This window comes from Pyrus communis, chromosome 8, assembly GCF_963583255.1.
Source record: "Pyrus communis chromosome 8, drPyrComm1.1, whole genome shotgun sequence".
In the NCBI taxonomy this organism is placed as follows: domain Eukaryota; kingdom Viridiplantae; phylum Streptophyta; class Magnoliopsida; order Rosales; family Rosaceae; genus Pyrus; species Pyrus communis.
This window is the reverse complement of record NC_084810.1, coordinates 24,912,797-24,929,934: the sequence shown is the minus strand read 5'-3', so window position 1 is coordinate 24,929,934 and position 17,138 is coordinate 24,912,797. Positions and strand designations below refer to the sequence as shown.

The following is a 17,138-nucleotide window of genomic DNA, read 5'->3' as shown; positions in this document are numbered from 1 at the left end:
TCTTTTAAAGGGAAATGTTCTCTTGCAGAATGTGTTGGGAAACAAAAAATTATTTGTGTTATCGTACAACGAAATTAAACAGATTCTTACCTTACCGTGTGGTCCAGATAAAACATATCATTCATTCAATGTGAAATAAGAACTTGCTTTATTTATAAAAGTTATCGTAAGATTATACATACATTGTAGAATTCTTCTTATTCAAGGACGATTATAGTTACAAATAAATAATTCCAATTTCGACATGTTCTTGAAAAGAAACTCTCTGCTCGAATCACATGCAGGCTCCGGCAGTGCTGTTTGATCCAACATCATATCACATACAGGCTACGGCAGTGCTCCAACACAAACCAGATTATTTTTCACCACATAAGCTTGATTTTGGACTTCTGCCGGAACTGCTTCTTTGTCATGCACCAAGGGCCAGGGAAGGTGCTCAGCTGCAGTATTTCCAGGTAAATTACAGCAAGCAAAACGTGAAACTCTTGGAGAAAGCCGGATATCTGTTACTGTTCTAAAATTGTATGGATGACTTGCAATACGAAAGTTGTAAAGGAATGCTTATATATAGTCCAAGAAATAAATATGTTCTTCAAATAAGTGTTTTTTAAAGATGTTTTGCAATGTCAATGTATGTAATGTTGTATGTTCGAGTCGTAAGTCATAACACTTCGACACAGATAATGACAGAGCTTACATTGCAGATCATCTTGGCCCCAAACCATGCTGTATCTGCACCATATGGAGGGGGAATGACCGTGATTCCATTAGACACAGATGGAGGGAGAAGTCCGTGTAATTCCTTCTCTAACCTTCCTGAATATATAAATATATATATTCACAGAAAGATGATAAACTTTGTTGGCCCAGAAGGTTAGTAAGATTCCCAATTCATATCCCATTATTTATCAAAAAATACATGAAAATTTTACTAGTAATTGAATGATACCTGCGAGTCCTGGTAAACATGCGGTGCCTCCTGACAAAACTACTGTCTTGAACCAAGCATCGTCTCCTGTTAGTTCTGCCGAATGACAATGTTCCATGCAAAGAGCAACAGCCTGGTGCAAACCCATAGTACGCCTATATGAAATATGACATTATAAGTTCCAAATAAAATTTCCCATTGAAATTCCGTTTTCCGAATAATCTAACCTGTAAAATTTGGAGAGAACATGATTAGCAATCTTACAAGACATGCTCGAGATCAGACCTGAACCAACCATAGGCATCAATTTGATGAACACGGCACAGAGTCGATATTTGTTTAGGAAATGGGTGCTAGAGAATTTACTGGTTCTCAAAATGGGGAAAGGGAGACCAGGAGAGAAAAACAGAGAGCAATAAATCTAAAAATTTTGAGTGGTGCTTACACTCCTGCAAGCTTTGGCTGGAATAAGATCTCTCCTGTTTGAAACCGCTCCTACGAAATAGTAAACCAGCCTTCTCCACCAGCTCCAAATGATGCTTGTGTATTTTTTGATAGCTCAGCTTCATAATCCTCAGCAACATAACATAGTTTCTGAATAGAAGTCAACCAATAAGACGTGAAATTGAAAATTCTTTCTTTCGTGATTTACCATACTAACTAATACGCATCTTTTTCAAGTTTCCACAATCCAATCCTTCAACCAGTAAAGCATGGGGCAAACTGAACCTCTTACCCCATGATGTCGAGCTCACTTGGTAACTTCCTATTTATCATTCCACCAATAAATTTCCAAACAACTATGACATGAGAAGAAAGAACAAAAGCTAGAACTAGAAAAAGCCCTCTTTAAACAAACTGTGGCGTTCTACTGGTCACATTAACACACGGATAGCATTCTATAACGATAAAAATCCAAGCTATACCTCTTTCACAGTCCGAACAGTGCAGAGTGAGTCAAAATTGATATTGTTCTGCTGCAATAGCTCCCTAAGGAACCCTGTAAGCTTCAGTGCTCCCAATCCCATAACCTCCACACCCACCTATAAAACTTAGGAACTCATGTGTTTCACTTCAATTGCATACCCAAACAACTGTGGGTTGCATGTATTTATAATACTTTCAAGATTACATCGCGGGTTTGAAAACCCAAATTACAAGGAACTTTGAATTTGAAAACTACAAACAAAAAGATGAAAAGATTACAAACAGATTACAAATAAAATACATTTGAAAAACAGACCCTACAAACATGGAAAAACCAACGGGATAAGAGTTTGAAGTACACCCAAACTCCTCAAGTTGCGCAGAGATTAGCTAACAGCCCCCCGCAAGCTAACAGGCGGTGGAACGACGGGAAGCTTGGACACCAGCAATTTAAAACGAGATGAAGACAACCCTTTGGTAAACACATCAGCAATCTGATCCTGGGAACAAATGTAATTAACCAACAATTGACCACGCACCACCTTCTCTCTGACATAGTGATAGTCGACCTCTAAATGTTTAGTGTGTGAATGAAAAACTGGGTTCGAAGGTAGGGCTATGAAGGAAATATTATCGCACCAAATAGTTGGTTGTGCAAGATGCAAGTGCAGTTCCTTGAAGAGAGACCGTAGCCAAGATAGTTCAGTTGCAGTATAAGCCAATTGCCTATACTCAGCTTCCGCACTCGACCTTGAACTGTTTTCTGCTTCTTTGAACTCCAAGACACAAGATTAGAACCCAAGTAAATACAAAAACCACTTGTGGACTGTCGTGTTTCCGGATTGCCAGCATAATCGGCGTCTGAGAATGCTGTTAACCGTGAACTTCCAGACTTGTATACAAGTCCATGATCATACGTGGCTTTCAAGTAACGAAGAATCCTCTTCACAACCATCCAGTGAGTAGTTTAGGGGAGTGCATAAATTGGCAAACTTGATTAACAGCATAAGACAAGTCTGGCCGAGTAATAGTGATGTACTGTAGGGCGCCAACAACGGTCTGATACAATTCTGGTTTGTCAAATACATATGCACTCAATTTCTGTCCAGAGGCAACTGGAGTGGAGATGGGTTTGGCCTCTGTAAATTTAGTACGTGTGAGTAAATCGAGGGCATACTTGGATTGACATAGATGCATAGAATGACCATCATATTTCACTTCAACACCCATGAAATAATTAAGCGGTCCCAAATCTTTCATAGAGAACACTGTGCCCAGTTTCTTAATTAGCCGTGCCATTTGATAAGAGTTGTTCCCTGTGACCAATATATCATCTACATATATTAACAGAATAAGATACACTCTTTATGATTGTAGACAAACAAACTGTAATCACAAGTAGATTCTTGAAAACCAAGCTGAAGCAAAAAATCTGATAACCGTCGAAATTTTAAACCATAAATGGAGCTTGCAACTTACAAACATGATTTGGAAATTGTTTGTCAAAGAACCCGAACGGTTGGCGCATATATACTTCTTCATTTAAATAACCATGCAGAAAAGCATTGTGGACATCAAGTTGCCTAACATGCCACTTCTTGGAGACTGCAAGACTAAGCACAAGTCGTATGGTGCTATGCTTGACAACGGGACTGAATGTCTCGTTGAAATCCACTCCAGATTTTTAATGAAAACCATTAGCTACTAGGCGAGCTTTATGTCTCTCTATTGTACCATTTGCACGTCTTTTAATTTTGAAAACCCATTTATTTGGCAGCAAGTTCATCTTGGGATTATATGGGACCAAACTCCACGTTCCACATCTTTGCAAAGCATTAAATTCCAGAACCATTGCATTCCTCCATTTTTCGTGCTTGACGGCCTAACTAAAACAGGTAGGTTCAACAGGAAAATGATCAACATTTACATGCATAGCATACTTAGGGTTTGGTTTTTGAATCCCTGATTTGGAGCATGTCATCATACGATGTTTAGGCGCATTGGAAGGCATTGATTGCACTGGCACAGGTTCTGGTAGTGATAACACTTGCTCATTTGATGGTGTAAGGGGTCCTAAAGGCTGGGCAGGTTCTAAAGTCAATGTGGGAATAGGATTGGTAGATTCTACATGGGTGGAATCTGTTAGACAAATAAGGAATATGGTTGGAGTCCTTGTGTAATTGTATATAATATTATTATTGGAAGAATAAGCCGTCATACAGCCGTCCTACCTTGTCCTACCTACACACTAGCCGTCCTACAGCCGTCAAGCCGTCCTACCTTGTCCTCTACAGCCGTCCTACCTTGTCCTACCTACACACTAGGACGACTACCTTGTCCTACCTACACACTTGTATCATGTATATATATCCTTGTAATCTTGTAGAGAAACACAATGAGAAAAAAAACATTCTCTTCCATTTTTCCACATTCACGTATCAATAACAAATATATTTTTGAGCCTACATACCTTTTTCTACATGGTATACAGAGCAGGTTTATAACCCTAGCCCTAATTTTTTTTTTCGGCAGCTTTCTCTGCCGTTCCCATGGCTGACTCTTCTTCTTCCGATGGTGTTTTTTCCCTTCATCATTCCGACCACCCGAATCTTGTCCTTGTATCCAAGAAGTTGAATGGTGATAAGTACACATCCTGGGCCCATGGCATGCAGCTTTCCTTGAGTGCCAAGAATAAACTTGGTTTCATCACTGGCGATATCCAAGAACCTTCTTCCTCCGACGACCCTGATGCTCACGCGGCTTGGCGTTGTTGCAATGACATGATTCTTTCTTGGCTTCTGCATTCCTTGGAACCTGACCTTCAAGAATCTGTGCTTTTTTCCACCTCTGTCCAAGCTGTATGGGATGATCTTCGCGAACGCTTCTCTCAGAGTAATGCTCCACGCATCTTCCAACTCAACCGGGAACTTGCTACAATTTCTCAAGGTTCTTCTTCTATCTCCGCCTATTTTACTCGCCTGAAAGCTCTATGGGATGAGCTTGCTTCTTATAATGATGGCTGCACGTGCTCTTGCACCGCCAAGCATGACCGTCAACAACTCATGCAATTTTTAATGGGCCTCAACGAATCCTTTGCTGCTGTTCGTGACCAGATTCTTTTAATGAATCCCCTTCCCACTGTTTTTCAGGCCTGTTCCTCGGTGTCTCAAGCTGAAAAACAACGCTCCCTGGGCATCCTCCGCTCTGTCGATCAACCTGCTGCCATGGCTGTTCGTGGCCCGTCCCGTCCCTCATCTGCTCGTCCTCCCCTTCACTGCACCTACTGCAATTTTGATTATCATACCCGAGACACCTGCCATAAACTTCATGGCTATCCCGTTGGCCATCCCCTCCATGGCCAACCGTGGCGACCACCGCGCCGTGCCACTGCTTCCAGTTCTTCCCGCAGCCATGCACCTTCCAGTCCTCCCCGGCAGCCACGGTTTTCTACTTCCCAGCCCTATAATTTCACCCAGGCCCATCACGTGCAAGGCACCCAGGCCCCCGTCTCCTCTTCTACTCCAGCGACCTACCAAGTGCACGGGGCCCAGCCCACTTTGCATGACTTGCAGCTTGCCATGCCTGACCTCTCTACCGAGCAGCACTCCCATGTTCTAGCTGCTCTACGTGACACCACCACCCCTCCTCAGGCCAATGCCATGCTCACTACTGATTTTGCCCAAGGTTTGTTACCTGTCACCTCTCGTCATGGTCAATGGATTCTTGACAGTGGTGCTACGGATCATATTACTTCTTCCGCTTCATGTTTGGTTAATCGTTCTCCTTCACATTTGCCGCATGTTTCTTTGCCTAGTAGTGCTTCCGCTCCCATTACTTTTACCGGCACTCTTCCTTTAAATTCATCAGTTACTTTGAAGGATGTTTTATGTGTCCCTAATTTCCGAGTGGACCTTTTATCGGTTGGTAAACTTACAGATGGATTATCGTGTTCCATAACCTTCTTTCCTTCTTGGTGTGTTTTGCAGGACTTGGTTTCGAAGGCGATGATTGGTGTGGGTAAGCGACGTGGCGATCTGTATTACCTTGTGGCCCTTACCTCTTCTCTCCCCACCCGTCAACCTCTCTGCAACATCATTACCATCCCCTCCTCCCTCTGGCATAGGCGTCTTGGTCACCCCTCCTCCACTCGTTTGCAAGCTTTAGCATCTAGCTCTCTTAATTGTACTTTTGATTCTAGTCATATTTGTGATGTTTGTCCGTTGGCAAAACAAACTCGTCAACCTTTTCTTTTGAGTTCAATTTCATCAACTTTCCCTTTTGCTTTAATTCATTGTGATATTTGGGGTCCGAATCGTCAATCTTCTCTTTCTGGTGCTCATTATTTCTTAACCATTGTGGATGATTTTTCTCGCTTTACGTGGGTCTTCCTCATGAAACATAAATCCGACACTCAACAATTAATTAAGGATTTTTTTGCTTATGTCACTACCCAATTCCGCACTACCATCCAATGCATTCGTACTGACAATGGTGGTGAATTTTTATCTCTTCGTAGTTTTTTCTCTGATCATGGGGTGCTTTTACAAACTTCTTGTGTTTATACCCCCCAACAAAATGGCGTTGTTGAAAGAAAACATCGTCATCTTCTTGAAACCGCTCGCGCCCTTCGTTTTCAATCCCATCTTCCTATCAAGTTTTGGGGGGAATGTGTTCTTACCGCTACTTATCTCATCAATCGTCTCCCTACCCGTCTTCTCCATCATAAATCCCCATTTGAGGTTTTCTTTTCGAAAACCCCATCTTATGACCACTTCCGCGTCTTTGGTTGTCTGGCATATGCCACCTCTGTCACTCCCACCACCAAATTTTCCCATCGGGCTCATCGTTGCATTTTTCTCGGTTATCCTCATGGACAAAAGGCCTATACCCTTTACGATCTCGACAATCACCGCATTTTCACTAGTCGAGACGTCATTTTTCACGAAACTACTTTCCCTTATGCCGTTTCTCACCCTCCTATCCCATCCTCTTCGCCTACCCTACCCATCCCACCCTCTCTGGACTTTACATATAACCCACCCCTTCCTGCCCCGACGCCTCACCCTCCTCCACCTTTCACCCTTTTACCCACGGACATCCCTACCCCCCCCCCCACTACCTACCAATCCTCCCCTTCCCCGCACCTCTTCCCGTGCCCATAAACCTCCATCCTATTTAAAAGACTACGTTTGCTCGCAGGTGATTCTGCCATCCCACCCATCTTCGACTTCGCAACCCGGTTCTACACAAGGTACGCGATATCCACTTTGTAATTTTCTCTCTTATCACCGTTACTCTCCCAGGCATTTTTCTTACATTAACTCTGTCAGTCGGACTGTGGAGCCTTCCTCCTTTGCCGAGGCTGCCACTGACCCCAATTGGCAACGTGCTATGACTGAGGAGCTTCAAGCTTTACATGCTAATGGTACTTGGACTTTAACTTCCTTGCCCCCTGGCAAAATTCCCATTGGTTGTAAGTGGGTGTACAAACTCAAGCACAATTCCAACGGCTCTATTGACCGCTACAAAGCTCGTTTGGTTGCTAAAGGCTTCACTCAGGCTGAAGGTATTGATTATCATGACACTTTTTCTCCTTGTGACATCCCACATCGCCCAGGGGAGTGATCCTTATATGTATATTCTCATCCCTACCTAGCACAAGGCCTTTTGGGAGCTCACTGGCTTCGGGTTCCGTCGGAACTCCGAAGTTAAGCGAGAAGGGGGCTAGAGCAATCCCATGATGGGTGACCCACTGGGAAGTTGCTCGTGAGTTCCCAAAAACAAAACCGTGAGGGAATGGTAAGCCCAAAGCGGACAATATCGTGCTACGGTGGTGGAGCGAGCCCGGGAAGTGATCCGCCCCGGGCCGGGATGTGACAAATTTTGGGAGCTCACTGGCTTCAAGTTCCATGGGAACTCCGAAGTTAAGCGAGTAGCGCGCGAGAGCATTCCCAGGATGGGTGACCCATCGGGAAGTTCTCGTGTGAGTTCCCAAAAAACAAAACCGTGAGGGCGTGGTAGGGGCCCAAAGCGGACAATATCGTGCTACGGTGGTGGAGCGGGCCCGGGAAGTGGTCCCCCCGGGGCCGGGGTGTGTCAGTTTGGTATCAGAGCCTAACCCTGGTCGCGAGTGTGCCGACGAGGACGTCGGGCCCCTAAGGGGGGTGGATTGTGACATCCCACATCGCCCAGGGGAGTGATCCTTATATGTATATTCTCATCCCTACCTAGCACGAGGCCTTTTGGGAGCTCACTGGCTTCAAGTTCCATGGGAACTCCGAAGTTAAGCGAGTAGCGCGCGGGAGCATTCCCAGGATGGGTGACCCATCGGGAAGTTCTCGTGTGAGTTCCCAAAAAACAAAACCGTGAGGGCGTGGTAGGGGTCCAAAGTGGACAATATCGTGCTACGGTGGTGGAGCGGGCCCGGGAAGTGGTCCCCCCGGGGCCGGGGTGTGTCACTCCTACTGCTAAGATGATTACGGTGCGTTGTCTTCTTGCTCTTGTTGCTAGTCAGTCTTGGTCTCTTCATCAACTTGATGTTAATAATGCTTTCTTACATGGTGACTTACATGAAGAAATCTATATGTCTCCTCCTCCTGGTCTTCGGCGACAGGGGGAGAATCTTGTGTGTCGCCTTCACAAGTCACTTTATGGTCTTAAGCAGGCTTCTCGCCAATGGTTTGCCAAATTCACTAGTGCATTTCTGCCGGTTTTCAACAATCCAAAGCTGACTATTCATTGTTCACTAAAAAGTCTGGTATTTCTTTCACAGCTTTGCTCATTTATGTGGATGATATTGTGATTACAGGCAATGATGCTAGTGCCATTAATTCTCTGAAGTCTTTTCTTCGTGATCATTTTCGGATAAAAGACCTTGGTGATTTAAAATATTTTTTGGGTATTGAGGTTTCTCGTTCCAAACAAGGGATTTATATTTCTCAACACAAGTATGCATTAGAGATTCTCAAGGACTATGGTTTTTTGGGAGCACGACCCATTGCTTTTCCTATGGATGACACAAAATTATCTGATAAAGGAGAACTTCTCAAGGATCCTGAAAAGTATCGACGATTAGTAGGTCGGTTAATATATCTCACTATCACTCGGCCGGATATCACCTATTCTGTGCATGTTCTAAGCCGTTTTATGCACGAGCCAAGGATATCTCATATGGATGCTGCGCTTCGTATTGTTCGTTATTTGAAGGCTACTCCAGGTCAAGGTTTATTATTTCATTCTGACAACCAGACCAAGTTAACTGCGTTTTGTGATTCTGATTGGGCAGGTTGCCCTATCACTCGCCATTCGACTACTGGGTATTGTGTATTCTTGGGCGGTTCTTTGATTTCTTGGCGGACGAAACGACAGAAAACCGTTTCGCTCTCTTCAGCAGAGGCGGAATATAGGGCCATGGCAGGTGCTTGTTGCGAGATAGTTTGGCTTCGTTTTTTGTTGAAGGATTTGAACATTCCTTTGGATGGTCCTTCCATTTTATTTTGTGATAATCAAGCAGCGTCACATATAGCTGCCAATCCTGTTTTTCATGAACGAACTCGTCACATTGAGATGGATTGTCACTTTATACGAGATAAGATTGTAGATGGCACAATAGAGACCAAGCATGTGGGTACGGCACAACAGTTGGCAGACTTGTTTACCAAACCTCTTGGGAAAGAAAAGTTTTCGGGTATGTTACGCAAGTTGGGAGTTCTTGACATCCACTCTCCAACTTGAGGGGGAGTGTTAGACAAATAAGGAATATGGTTGGAGTCCTTGTGTAATTGTATATAATATTATTATTGGAAGAATAAGTCGTCCTACAGCCGTCAAGCCGTCCTACAGCCGTCCTACCTTGTCCTACCTACACACTAGCCGTCCTACAGCCGTCCTACCTTGTCCTACCTACACACTAGGACGGCTACCTTGTCCTCTACAGCCGTCCTACCTTGTCCTACCTACACACTAGGACGGCTACCTTGTCCTACCTACACACTTGTATCATGTATATATATCCTTGTAATCTTGTAGAGAAACACAATGAGAAAAAATGCATTCTCTTCCATTTTTCCACATTTACGTATCAATAACAAATATATTTTTTAGCCTACATACCTTTTTCTACATAATCGGTGGGAACAATAGGATAATGCTGACAAGTGGTGGAATCGGTGGGAGTAGTTGAATTAGGCTGAGAAGCGGTGGAAGCGGTGGGAGATGATGTGGTTGGATTAGAAAAGGTTTCTTGGGTCACGGGCAAAATGGGGTGATTAATTGATGGAGGAAACTTTGGAGAGTGAGATAAGGGAAATGTGAACAATATGTCAGGGGAGGAAAACGTACCTTGTGTGACAACATTTTCTGAAGAAGATGTGAGTCCTTTAAAAGGGAAATTGTCCTCGTTGAATAGGACGTGGCGAGACAAATATATACGTTTCGTGGTCAAGTCCATGCATTTGTAACCTTCATGGTTCAAAGAATACCTAATAAAAACACAAGATTTTGACTTTGGTTGAAGCTTATTTTGGGTGTATGGCATTAACCAAGGAAAACATTGACAACCAAACACCTTTAACATTTCATATTTGGGTTTTCGATGAAAAAGTCTCTCAAATGGTGACATATTGGACAAAACACGAGTTGGCATGCAGTTTATCAAATATGTGGCAGTCAGGCATGCATCAAACCAAAATTTTGTTGGCACGTGGGATTGTGAAAGCAAAACAATACTTGTTTCAATTATATGTCGATGTTTTCGTTCCGCAATTCCATTTTGTTCAGGATGTTTAGGACATGAAAATCGTTGAGAAATGCCATTGAGTGCAAGAAAGTTTTTGAAAGCATGACTTTTATATTCACCACCTTCATCACATTGAAGGGTTTTGATTGACAAATTAAACAATTTTTCAACTTTAGCTTTAAATTCAACAAAAATGTCAAACACTTGAGATTTATTTTTCATGGGAAAAATCCAAGAATATCTAGAATAATCATCCACAAAAAGCAAATAATAATGAAAACCTTCATTGGAAATAATTGGAGAACACCATACATCGGAATGTAAAAGTTGCAATGGAAATTGGGAAATGGACTCAGAGACATTGATAAAAGTTGCAATGGAAATTGGGAAATGGACTCAGAGACATTGAAAGGTAGCCTAGTACTCTTTCCTAATGGACATGACTCACAAAAGGTGACATTTGAAGTACCAAGAATTGGTACCAATTTATTTGAAACTAAAAACTTTTTTGTTGAGTTGGCAGGATGACCAAGTCGAGCATGCCACTTTTGAACCGAGACTCTAACTCCCACAAAGGCTGAAACTGGATATTGTACTTGACCACTGCCACTTGCCACTTGGAATTGGGTATAACCCATTCTCATATCTCCCTCGGAAAAGCGTCTTCCGGGTCTTGAGGTCCTTAACAAGGAAAAAATGGGGAAATATGAGTAGGTAGCAATGGTTATCTAAAGTAAACCTATGTGCGGAAATAATATTTGTGGAGGCAGTGGGACAATGATGGATATTATTTAAGTCAAATGAGCAAGCATTAGTATATAATTGATTAGAACCATAGTAAGATATAGGAATGCCAGAATCGTTACCTACACCTCCTACACCATCATTACCATTATATTCCTTTGGATTGACCAAATTTTGAATTTCTGGAGTAATATGTGCATTTGCACCCGTGTCAAGCAGCCATGTTCCATTTGGTTACTTGTTGAGAGTGATAGGAGAGGAAGATGCCATTGCTGAGAGACACTTGGTAGGAATTCTACCTTCATATGCACCATTCATCCTTTGGTAGCAATCAAGTGCGGGGTGCCCAGGTTTGCCACAAATTTGACACACAATCCTATCACCATTTGGAACAAAATTTTCAGTATTACCTTATGTATTACGCTGGTTGATGTTGTTACGAGGGTTAAAACCTCGTTGGTTGAGAGATGCACCACGGTTTGATGGGACTCCACCTCTGCCCAGGCCACGAGTTCGTCCACCACCGCGGCCTCTGGTCGCAACAAAAGCATTCACTGAAACATTGTCAACCACAGGAGGATTTTGGTCCACCATTCTACGTTCCGTTGTCAACAACAAGGCCTCAAGGGTGGGATAAGTAATGGGTGTGTCAAGAGCTTGAGCCGCACTAACTGTCATCTCAAACGTTGGTCCCAGATTGTTCAACACAATCTGAACTAGTTCATTATCATTCACGGGTTGCCCTACTAGGGCAAGGTTGTCAGCTATCGCATTCATGCTATCAAGGTAATCTGCCACAGAAAGATCACCCTTCTTGGTCTGCAATAATTCATTCTTCAAAAACAAAATGCGATTTTGTGAAGAAGACGCATATCTTTGCTCTAGAGCTTCCCAGGTAGCTCGAGCAGTCCATTTGCTTGCCATCACGGACAAAACAGAAGCAGTCAAAGAGCCATTGATCCAACTCAAGATCATTTGGTCATGTTGCACCCAGGCAGTGTACGTGGGATTTACAGTTGCATCTCTAGGTAGGTGTTTAGAAGGACACACCAGAGAACCATCAACATATCCCATTAAATCCCTACTTTTGAGGATCGGAAGAATCTGGGCCAACCACAGTGGGTAGTTAGTCCTATCAAGCTTAATGTGGACTACGGTAGTCATGGAGGATGAAAACTGATGGAAAGGGTTGTTTGGTGGGGGGGGGGGGGGTGGGGTTGGAAGTTTGGGAAGCAATGTCGTTGTTTTGAGCCATGGAAGCTGTGATGGGAAAAGCACAGGTTGAGGATCAGTGTCGTTAGACAAAAAATGCTCTAGAAACCATGTAAAACTTAGGAACTCAGGTGTTTCACTTCAATTGCATACCCAAACAACTGTGGGTTGCATGTATTTATAATACTTTCAAGATTACATCGTGGGTTTGAAAACCCAAATTACAAGGAACTTTGAATTTGAAAAATACAAACAGAATGATGAAAAGATTACAAACAGATTACAAATAAAATACATTTGAAAAACAAATCCTACAAACATGGAAAAACCAACGGGATAAGAGTTTGAAGTACACCCAAACTCCTCAAGTTGCGCAGAGATTAGCTAAGTGTTGACTTCGTCTAACACCACCTTGCGCATAACTTTACCGTTTAAAACTGTAAACACGATAGTAACACTTACGTAAAAAATTTCAACAGTCCAAGCAACCAAAAATGAAGAAAACAAAGCATCACCAGAAATAAGGATATAAATAATTACTGGAAGTCTGGAACGGAAAAGTACAGTGGAACAAATTTTTCTAGAGAATATCTAAAGAACAAAAAGTAAAAAGTGTGCCTAGAACTACAAGTCACAGAATGGCAGCTAAAATGAGATGTAACCCAACATTTGATTAATTGTGAAGAAAAAAAAATTACAACACAATTGTAAAAGAGAAACTATGCACATTCCCCACGAAAGCATCAAGTATGACCAAAGATCTTTTCAGTAGTTAATAAATCTGAATCACGAGGAAGATGAAACGTAGAATGGCTTACTTGGAACAATAGAAATGACCTGGAAACCAATGTTTACAACAATCCCTGAAGTTCGTCTTGCTGCATACAAAGCTAAAGCCTAAAGTTGCCTGCAGTTTCAAAAGCAGACAATGAATACTGGACCTAGACCCAATTAACTCATTTATACACGGAGAGATGTAGTTACAGATGACAGGACAACTTTGCACAATTGCAACGCATTTGGTACGTTCTTCCCTATGGTTTATGGGCAACATATATATTATTATGGAGGGGATGGGGAACGGTTTACCTGATTAATGGCACAGACAGCAGGGACATCCATGTCAAAAAGTACTTTGTATATGGCTTCTTTGAGCTGCCGTCTCGATGCTTTAGCAGATTCAGTATCTAGAATAAAAATAAGAAGAAAAAAAATAGCGCATTAGGTGGATGCAGACAATGCTTTATGAAGGATAACAAGACAGAGAATTGTGCAACTAATCCAAATTATAACTCTAGGGTAGCAGCAACTCACCATCATAATGGCAGATTGGTATAGACAAAACCACGCAGCCCGTGGTTTTGTCTATACCAATTTGCCATTATGATGGTTTCACCTGCATCCTAAGAAGAAACACAATCACATATCAGCTATACCTGCTATCAAAGATTCAGAGGAATCCAGAGAACTAGCATGCCACACGTTAACGAAGGCAGTGCAGTTTCTTCTATACTTTTAAACCGAAAAGTGGAAAAGTATCTCAAATGTGCTCACTTGTATTTAAGTAATTGAACATGCAGATGGAATAAAGAAATCTATGCAATTAACTAAGAGAAAGAGGATTGCATCAAGAAGAGGCTACAAGAATCTTTAACTATGAAGTTGCTTGACTAATAATAATGAAAACTAAAATGTATGACACACCTGCTATAAGTAATCACAAAAAAATGGCGGAGTCTAAAGTACATCGGCGGCTCAACATTACCAAATTCCTGCGAGTCAGATCACTTCAGAACATTGTAGTGATAGACATAGCAAGAAAAAAGTATGGAATCAAAAGTGACAGGTATATTGAAACAATCTAACAATCATGTGGAATGGAAGGTATATGCAAAAGAACTTCTTGACTGTGAGCTGAAATAAACATCTCACCAACAAGGTTGCTGACCGGCCTGATGGACATGCGTATTTGCTCCAGCCAAACTTGCAATAGCCAGAGCGCCCTTCCCAAGAAATGCAGAGATAAAATGAGGGAACGGTTCATGTTGGAGCTACATAAACTCAAAGGTTTGCTAACAAAACAAAATCATAACTCTACTCATATTATTACGGATGGTAGATAATAGTGATACTAAAACATTGAATAGCTATTGTTAGCCTTCTTGAACATAAATATTGTTACTGCATAAGGAAGCTAGAGACACTCACCGTCAATGATAACAGAACCAGGAACTTGAACTCGTTGACCATAAATACCCATGTAGGACAACTGGGGACTCTCACCCGAGAATGTTCTTCAACAAAAACAATATTTGAATAAGCTCGGCCATAAAACTCAAAACACAATTTAATGCACATGCAACAAGCAGCATATACATTATTTCGGCAACAAAGAACAAATTCACAATTCCATGGTTTTTTCACCAAAACAATGGCGTACGTTTTCTCCAAGATACTTGAGTAGTTCTTCAATTCAATTAACTCAGATATATGGCGTTCAAAAAAAAAAAAAAAAAGAAAATTAACTCGGATATGTTGCCTCAATTTCAATTATCACAACGAATAAATACGACCAATTAAAATCCTGTTCACAATTCTGACATTTTTTATGTTTGACCACTTGAAAATCACACCTTTACACAATTTTGCCAAACAAGAAAAAAATTATCAGTAAAAAATTCAATATTTACTAACACTATAATAATTTAAATAAAAAAAATCATTTAATCAATAAAAATAGACATTAGAGCTTATGAATTGAGCTGCCGTCAAGTCTTGAACTTTCTTCCAAAAAATAAAGAAATTTCCCAGTAAACTCTCAATCTTTTAACACTAATTTGAATTCAAATTATTTATATTTAATTGAAAACAAAGTCGTTAAAATTGAATCCCAAAGTGAGATTTTTCAGATGAGTTGATAAAATTGAAAAAAGAATTAGAAAAAAGAGAAGTGGGAAATGCATGAAATTGCACAAACTCAAGTGGGTTTCCGAGAAAACAGTGGATTTCCAAAATACCCTTATTTTATCTTTGATGCGTTTGCGTACAATAACATGATCAGAGGATTCATGCTAGAAAACTGGATTGACATTTTTGCCCCCATTTTTTGTTTCTGGTATGCCCTTAATTTTTCTGTAAAATGACGGATTTGCCCCTGTTGGCATCTTTGACGAAAACCCTCATTGCGCTCTCGCCCTGCAACGACGCCTCCTCCAGGCGGCTCCTCACTCTGCGACAACTTCCTTTCCGATTCAAGCTGCTCGACCACGACATCAACGCCTACTCCGCAAGTTTTTCCGAATCACCGTACGTCGGCCTTCGCCATTGACCAATCCCTCGAGACCTCACCATCGAGTATTCAAGGTAAGGATTTAACTCTGAAACTCCCTCGCGATCTCAATCTGAGGCCCTCTTCCCTTCCCTTTCTTTAAAATCTCTATTTTTCAAATCCTAATGGATTTTGAAAGTTGCTGAGAAATTGCTTCTGAAGAAACCATCTTTTCAATTTCTTATTTACATGTTTCTAACTTTCTCTGTAAATTTAGGTATTTTTTACCCAAAAGTTTTTTTTTCCTTAAGCTTTCATCTTTCTGGTTTCTCTATTTATATTTTAATTAGCTAGATGAGGACGATGTTTATTAATTTTATAGTTCTTTCAATTAATTTCGAAGTTCAAGGTGTTTTTTTTTTTTTGGTGATAGGCTGAGAATGTGAAAGCTCTGCTGGAGGTGGAGGTGAGAAATTTAATTTAATTCATGATTTATTATTGATTTGTTTTTACTTTATTTTTTGTGGGATTGTACGGCTGGATTTCCTTCATTTAGCAGTTTACATGTTTTCTTGTATTTATTTATTTCCTCTCTTTTGTTGCAGCTATGTCTGCCAAAGAAGATAGACTGTGGAACGTTGTGAGGGCCAATTCCTCGGATTTCAGTGCCTGGTCTACTTTAATTGAAGAGGCAGAGACGGTTGCAGAGGTACTTTAGCTGGATCTTTGAGTCATTAGATGAATCCTTAGCACTTCTTTTTGAACTAACAAATTGCTCTACGTTGGTAAAGTATGCGGATCATGAGACACGTCTAGGTTCTATCGATAAAGTTGTGGAGGTCTATGAACGAGCAGTTCAAGGTGTTACCTATTCAGTTGATATCTGGTTGCGTTACTGCATTTTTGCCAGTAAGCACATATGGAGATCTAGACACTGTACGAAGGTAGTAGATTTTCATTTATGCATTGTTGGTGCTGGTCTTTGCTTTGATAGTTCATGGTTGCATGGTTTCTCAGTTGCAACATACTGGTGCTCTTGCTTTCTAATTAACGTCATTTCAGTATGATTGCAACAGTGATTCCTGAAATGTATTTCTGGAAAGGTTTGATGGGAATGCACTTTTGAAAAGCTTTTCTGATGTGCAATCCTATGGTCTTGAGGCTACAGTATGAATGTAGCTTTTTTTTTTTTTTTTTTTTTTTTTGTGTGTTTTTTTGTTTTTGTTTTAAACGATCTAATTCCATTTTTTGATCTCAAATATATATTCTACCTTATCACGAAGACCTGCATCTTAGTAAATTTAAGAGGAAAATTGTTTTGA

The 17,138-nt window shown here is 41.3% G+C and overlaps 1 protein-coding gene and 1 pseudogene across 1 annotated transcript in view; one reads left to right on the top strand and one right to left on the bottom strand.

Annotated features, from left to right (window-relative positions):
- The window catches only part of LOC137743834 (GPI-anchored protein LLG1-like), a 32,927-nt gene that overhangs the window by 13,630 nt on the left and 2,159 nt on the right, over positions 1-17,138 (top strand). The gene's annotated exons all lie outside the window — the stretch shown is intronic.
- LOC137741760 (actin-related protein 8-like) lies at positions 137-15,651 on the bottom strand (annotated as a pseudogene).